Source organism: Acomys minous (genome assembly GCF_964271855.1).
Source record: "Acomys minous genome assembly, chromosome: 1".
Classification (NCBI taxonomy): Eukaryota; Metazoa; Chordata; class Mammalia; order Rodentia; family Muridae; genus Acomys; species Acomys minous.
Window position 1 is genome coordinate 121,960,593 of NC_140483.1, and position 7,698 is coordinate 121,968,290.

The window sequence follows — 7,698 nt, forward strand, 5'->3', positions numbered from 1 at the left end:
TGGAACTCCTCAGAGCTAGGACATCCTCACAGTTTCAGAAATGACTAAAGAAAAAACAAATCCAGTCTTGGTCCTATTTGTCTTTTAATTCTTAGCTAATGTTTATGGAAAGAAGGCAGAGGTGGCTTTAGTTTAACATGTCATGCAGACCTGGGAATCAGGTAGAATGAACTTTATCCTACTTAATCACTTATTGCATTTGTCATTAACTAATCATTTATGCTGTTTAAATGGCGTTACTACAGCTGAAAAAGAAAATGAGCGCATCTATGACCCAGCGTCTCTGTGAGAACTAGGTGAGACTTTATGTGTAAATGAATTAGCACTGTGCCCAGCATGAAGTATGTGAGCATAATGTCATTGTGTAATGCAAGTGCTGATTTTTGTACTCCTGGTTACAATCCTTGTTCTGAGAATCTTTGTTTCAATGTTGTGTGAACGCTGCTTCCCAATTGTCCTCTGATATGCCAATAAACCAGCTTACAGCCAATCGCTGAGCAGGGGGGAGAACAGGGCTGGACTTCCTGGCCAGCCAGGGGAGGAGGAGTTAGAAGAGGAAGTAGGGCATTGAGACAAGGGCAGAGGTCCAGGAAACATCAGGACAGAGGAACTGGAGCAGAAAATCAACAAGGCGCAAGTATCTCTGGGATATATGTTAGGAGGAAACCAGATTAGCTCAGAGGGTTAGGAATAGAGTAATAAATGCTCAATTCGTGTGTTGTGAAGGTTATTATTAAACAAATATAAAAAAAGTCACAGTTATTTGTGTGATAGATGGGTTAAGAGAAAAACTGAGAAACAAACACAGATTTATAAAAATAACTTTAACACAAGTGCACCATGAAAGCCCACTGGCAATGTGCCATACTACTGTTGCTACCTTGAGGGTGAGGTAAGAGGACACTGCCGCACTGATGACCCTGTAACCGCTCTCACAGTGGGACTCCCGATAGCCTGCAACAGCTTTTCAGTGTGAAATCTTGCCCAGTGCTTTTTGGAGAAGTTCTTCACCACAGATCATTCCGTTTCAAATGAAGCAGTGAAGATCTTTGACCCAGAAGACCTGTGTCTGCCTGACAGAGTTACCGTTTTCACACTCCGACACCCTAGGATGCAGGGTCTAGAGCTACCTTCAAGTACTCTCTAGTTTAAACATGTTTCCTGGGGCCTACGCATGGAGGGTGCCTTAGTGACTTGCTTAGAGGAGGCTGACCTCCTCACCACCCCCACGTGAACAATCTCCTTCCCTTCAGAATTCTGTGAAGGGCACAGATGCTGAGAGTATGTTATTTGGTTTGTTGATAAGACTTCTCTTCATGCTAGGGAAACATCTTTATGTTCTATTGATCGTTCCAGGACTGGATTTGTGTGAGGTGACAGGGTTCCATTAGAGGTGCCTCTGTGGGAAGGACAGGTGTATCCTCGTGGAGAAGAGTAGGATGCCCCTAGAGAGCAATGAGTAGAAATCCTCATCCCTGACCTATTCTGGGCCAATTAATTAATTGGAAACTGGTGTCTTACAACAGATCCCAGTGATGTTAAAAAGATAAGGCAAAGCAACCAGGGATGAGGAGAGTGGCAACCGGACAACTTCAGCCTGTCTCTCCCCGTGCAGAACACAGCGAGGCCTGTTGAGCATCCAGGTTCCAAGGTCATTTCCATTCCTGAAATTAGAGAGTAGAGTCTGAGACCAAAGGACAGCACGGCCAGGGAGTGGTGCTTTGGGAGAGAGCAGGAAGCAGGAGGAGGTCAGCATAGAGTCTGTGCTTGGCCACAGCTAAGGGGATGACGTTAAAGTGGGCCCTTCTGGTTTACAGAGTGAAATGCTAGGGCAGTGCATGCTAAGAGTCCTCTTGGCCCAGGTCCTCACTTCAGGGACCTACGTGGGTCAGAAATGATGATCATTTTATATTTTTTAAATTTTCTTAATAGTCTGGTTAGTGTGTGTAGTTTAGCCTGCTAATGATTTCCACATTTTTTTTTCAGCTGCTCTAGCCTGGAACATCTTTCTCCCACAGGAAGAACAAAAGTCAAAGCCTGTGATTCAATTCTGTTCAGAAACCATAACCCTAGGGGCTCAGGCTCAGGGCCCATGCTGTCCTGTTTATTCCTGCTGGCACGTCCCAAGCCCCGGGTGAGGGAGCTCCACGGTCTGAAGTGTTAGTAGAGTCAGATGTGCTCAGTGGAAACAGTCTGGCTGACTCACAACAGATTCCCAGCTCCTTTGGCTTGCCTCCAGAAATCACGTCTGGTCTGCTAGGAGTTCTGCAACAGATCTGATAGTCGCTGACTTGGAGAACTTGTAAGCTGCTCGTGGGTTCCTAGGGATGGGGCTGACTCCAGACACAAATTCCCACTGACGGTCGACGGCTGCAAATGTGCAGAGAGTGTACATAGATCTTATCTGTGACCTGTGTGTGCTTGTCCACGCGCAGAGATGTGTGCAAGAGTGTATGTGGGAGAGAGAGAAAGGGCAGAGGAGAGGAGGAAAGGAGGAGGCTGTGTAGGACAATGCAATGAATTTACAACAACAGACACTGGACAGACTGTACATGGGCTCTTTGCCTGTTAATGGGAGTTGGAGTGGATGATTTTCCTAACACAGGGCACAACTTGACCTCATTTGATATTTCACTAAAACATAGCATACTACATCTGAAGGCCAGCGTTCAACTTGAAAATTGGGAGACTATGCAGATAGAAGACCTAGGTTGACAAAAGCTACAGATTTGTTTCACTTATTTTGTGCTATAGAAAGCCAGGTAAACTCTTTTTGGTAGGTAGAGATTATGTTAAAGATCTTTCTCCATTCTGGAGTATAAACGACTTCTATGCATTTAAGTTATTCAATAGTGCAGAACACAGGTATAGTGTACCCACTGTTTTCATTTGTGTTTGCACCAATATGCATGTTATAGAGGTGCTGTCCCGTGGATTGGAAATGCCCAAAGCCATGTGTCAAAGGCTTGGTCACTAGGCTGCGGTGCTACTGGGAAGCAGCACAGCCTTTAGGAAGTTTGGCCTAGAGGGAGGAGAAGATGTCATTGTAGGGGGTGTGCCCTTAAGGGGATGCTGTCACACTGGTTCCTTCTCTGACACTTTGCTTTCCGGCTGTTTGGAGGTAAGCCACTCTGCCTGCCACATTCTGTCTCACCACAAGTCCAGAGTGATTAGGTCAAATGACCATGGATTGAGACCCCTGAAGTGATGAGTCAATATGATGTTTTTTTCTTCTTACAATTTGGCTAGCGCATGCGTTTTTCACAGGGACTGCAAAGTGACTAACAAAAGTAGGTAATTTATGAAGGTAGCAGGACAGAAAGGAACTCACTGTTTGTACTCCTCAAAATGTGAGGGCAGGTGCTCTCAGCCCAATGGCACCAGAGACTACGGTAGCTGAGGTTATAGGCTCTTGTCAGCTGCCTGATTTGGGTAGCAGTACCTGCTCTGACTGCTGAGCTATTGCTCTAGCCCCTTTGCTTTGTAAGTTTAATGCTTATTTGTTTAGTGACAATTCCAAAGGAACAGAGGAAAAGTAATATTAATAACTAGTCATTGATTTGCGAGGCCCAATGAAAATGGAGCTTTTGTTGAAAACATTGCAGGAGTTTTATGGTGTTGGCACAGAGGGCGAAATTGTGCACGAGACTCTTCCAAGTATACACAGCCCTGCATGACTCTTCTGAGTCCAACTCTGTCTTTAAGTTGAGAATGGCACTTTCAGCTTTACTGGTAGTGAACCTGAAGTGATGGTCTGTGCCAGGGTTTACTACACTCATTGCTCTGGGTATTTAAGCTCTCGAATCATTAGGTTTACTGAGCACATGTGTAGTACTGACTAATGGTGTATTAAGATGTACTAGTACATTGAATCAGTACTATAAGTGACACTATTTAGATAAATTACTATATCAAAAGTATTTCATTTTATTTTGATGAGAACAAGCAACTTGTTCTGTGACTTTGTTTTCTGTTGTTTTTCCCTTTCAAATTTATAGGTCTGTCTTAATTTCCTGTTGAAGAAACAAAAATGTGGTGGCAGAACAGGTGTGTGTGTGTGTGTGTGTGTGAGAGAGAGAGAGAGAGAGAGAGAGAGAGAGAGAGAGAGAGAGAGAGAGAGAGAGAAAAGACAAAGAGACAGAGAAATGAATCAGTCTCTGTGTAAAAAAACATGAAATTTAGAGAAAAACTTTACTAACATGCTTATTCTCATCTTGTGGCATTTGTAACATCTTCTCTGACACTTTGTAATTTTAGTAGATTATCTTGTTCATACACTAACAGAGAGAAGCAGAATTTCAGATTCTAATTTAATTCTTGCATTACTTGAACAATCAAAGGGACTGCTTTATAGCCAAGGCAAAAACTGTTCATTTCCCTTTAATATTTAAATTGAAATTATTTAAGTTCAAACCTTATCATCAAACCCCTAAACCTTTCAGGAACAATGATGAACTCTCTTAAGCCAGGAACAATGTTTAGAAAGTGATGAATTAATAAAAATCATGACAACTGTTTTTTTTGAGAGAGATAAAAAACTTCTTTGAGATATTTTCCTTACCTGGAAAACAGAATTATGCACAAGTTCATTGCTAAATAGCTTGAAGGCAGTGGATCTGCTATATCTTCATTATTTTTAGTGAATATTTAAATCAACTAAAATTTAATATTTTTTTCTAGTTAAATGAAGTGGTGAGGGGGTGAAAATTGTATATAAATAGATTGTCTTGCATTACAGAGTAGTCCCACCTCATTAAGGTGTTTTAAAGTCATCTTCTGAGTGGGACTGTCAAATATTTTGATAGTGGTTTCACCCCTGAGTCATCAGGATGCTGCCCAAATCATCCTTCTTCCGTCTACTCAAAACGATGAGAGGATGAAGGGTTCCATGAAGAAGATCCTGAAGGTTCTAGAACGTCCTACTCTGTTTATGGACCATCAGAGGAACGGGTAGAATCCCGGCTCCCAGGTGTTGAGGTGTACAGCTGAGGGGATGGACTCACTGCCCCTGTGTATGAGGAGTCCTTCATTCTATATATGTCTGACGAAAGAAAAGCTTGGCCAAGTCAAGGGTTCCCATCGTCTTCTGCGTCTGCCCAGAGTCTAGCTCAAGGTTGTCCATGTATACGCTCTGAAACCTACCACTCAGCTTTCCACCACTATGCCGAATACCAGGGATGATCAGCTTACAAGAAGAAAATATGCATTTTGCCTCCCAGATGTGGAGATTTCAGCCCATCAACAGTTCAGTCCTCTTACTTTGGGCTTATGGTGGCACATCACAGCAGGAACATGTGGTGGACTGTGTAGAGAAGAAGAGGAAGGGCCCATGTCCCCCACTAACCCTGGTGAGGGTATGCCCCAATCACTTGGAGACTTCTCACTAGGCCCCATGTCGTACCATTTGCAACATCACCCAAAAGTGTTAACTTGGAGACAAAGCTTTTACACTGGATTTTTGGAGAACATCTCAAACCGTAGCAAACTTCCAGGTCTCTCTTTGAGTCCTTTGGTCTTTGCCCCAAAGCTGTTTTCTTGGGTTCCATTCTGGATGAGCTCCTGGACTGATCACTTCCAATATGGCTTTTTCTTAAAGTACAAAGTATTTGCTAATTTCTTCAGACCATTTTTTTCTTCCCTTCCAGGTTTCTTCCTCAATGGATGAGTGAAACTCCACAGTCCTTGATTCCCCACCCGTGAAGACAATTGTCAGTGAATGGTCTTGCCCTTTCATTATAGATGGTGACAGTGTGGGCCAGTTGTGGCATTTGGGCCACATATCAAACGTGGCCAACTCCTGGAAGTCAGATGCAATATTGTTTTCTTTGCCCTCCTTACAAGCAAGTGCTCAGAGCCGTAATTACTCCTGATGGCAGGTGGCAGGTCTACATCACACCTTGACATTAGCTTTTAGCTATTTTTTTTTTTATATAACTGCCAGTGTGCTCAGTCAAATACCTGTCTGTCATCCCAATCAGACAGGTCTTAATGTCTCTGCATTACAGAGGAGGACCTCGGTTGCCTTCCAGCCCGTTTATTATGGTCCCACTGTAGCATTTTATCACGCATTCCTCACACATAGCCTCCTCTCTACCACCATGGAAATCTTCCAAGTTGGCAGCTTTAGTGTCTACTGCCATTAATCTTCACTAGGCTGGGACCACGGGGAAAGGATGATTTATTGCAATTACCTGTTATAGTGCAGCGCTCAGGTGAGCTGGGCTCACATGCGTTTACTGGGCTCTCTCCCATTCTTCCTCAGCCAAGGAGTAAAAAAAAAAAAAAAAAAAAAAACGTGTCTGCTGTTTCTAGGTAGAGCTGCCTTCATTCAGCCCCTCGGATGTTAGTTAATTAAGGAGGAAGTGGAGAAATAGATGCAGATAGTGCTTGGGTTATGCGTTTACTTGGTGACGGCTGGCTGTTCAAAGCCAGAACTGACACTGACGTGTGACAGTCCATTTAATTTCTTTGTTGTTTTGGCATTTTAAGAAACATCCAGAGGAAATTCGAAACTGCACCCTTACCTGACACTTCCTTGCGCCATCTGTTCCAGGTGATTAAAACCAATCTGCATATAGCCTTGTGTTTCCCTTCCCGTTTCTTGCTCCCTGGGATGGAAGGGGGCGATGCGTGAAACAGGCAGAATGGTTGTTTCAGTTCTGCAAGGAAGGGAGGAGGAAGCCAGGTTTAGGGGGCATCAAGAGGGAGAAGACAGCCCTGAGACAGAAATGGGCTGTTTCTAAGTGGGGGTGATTGTTTTGCCATGGCTCACTTGGGTTGCAAGTTCTTATCTTCTTGGCTTAAAGAGTTTCAATGCTCTCGTACCCTTGGTCTGGTGGAAAAGTGATAATATTCAGGAGAGATGAATGATGACAGCTCACAACTGTGTGAAACTCCAAGATCTGACATCTGCAGACATACATCCAGGCAATATAATAAATTTAAAAAAAAAAGAAATCTTTAAAAATTCTTTTCTCTTTTAATTAATTAATTAATTAATTATTGTGATTGCATCTAGGACCCGATTCACTCTTAAATTTCATACAATCTCTGGGATACACTATTTGGTGTCAATTATGAACAATAAATCATTTGCTTCCTCTTGGTTGGGAGCAAGTTGGGCTCCGTGAATTTTAAAGGTTTCTTTCCGAGTTCTTATGCCTCAAACAAAAAAAGCAATATAGGAATTTGTAGTCTCCTTGGGGGAGAGCAGAGTTAGAGAGAGAGAAAGCTGCTCCACCCCGACTCCCGTAAGTGTTCATAAACATCAGCGCTGATTGGCATCTCTGCTCATGTTGCAGGTTCTCTAATCTTGCAGTGAGTCTGCTCACGGGCTAGAGAGAATGCAGACACAGGCAGGCAGCACAGCCTATGCCCAGTACACCTTTATCTCAGTTGATGGGAAACCATTCCCCTTGCATTCTGTTACCAACGCAGGCTGTCTGAGATAAAGCTGCAAAGAGTCTGAAGTTCGCTGGAAGACCTAGATTTAGCAGACATCCCACTCTCTGGGGTTTTTCCTGCCTCCAAGATCAGCATTTTGACAGTATATCTTTCAGGAAGTATCTGGGAAAGAAAGTGGTTTTGAAAATGTGTGGCTTAGGATGATTGATTGCCTGGCAAAGTTGCATCACTGAGTTTAAAGTTTTATACAAAGACTTTTCTTTCATATATTCTTGGGACATGGTGCGGGGGGTG

General features: G+C 43.3%; 1 long non-coding RNA gene across 1 annotated transcript; it reads left to right on the plus strand.

The window, feature by feature from the left end:
- Positions 1-573: 573 nt before the first annotated feature.
- LOC311593192 lies at positions 574-6,577 on the plus strand. The gene is made up of 4 exons (XR_014777607.1): positions 574-637; positions 1,987-2,302; positions 3,999-4,047; positions 5,646-6,577. It is a non-coding gene; the product is annotated as an uncharacterized lncRNA (long non-coding RNA).
- Positions 6,578-7,698: the final 1,121 nt, after the last annotated feature.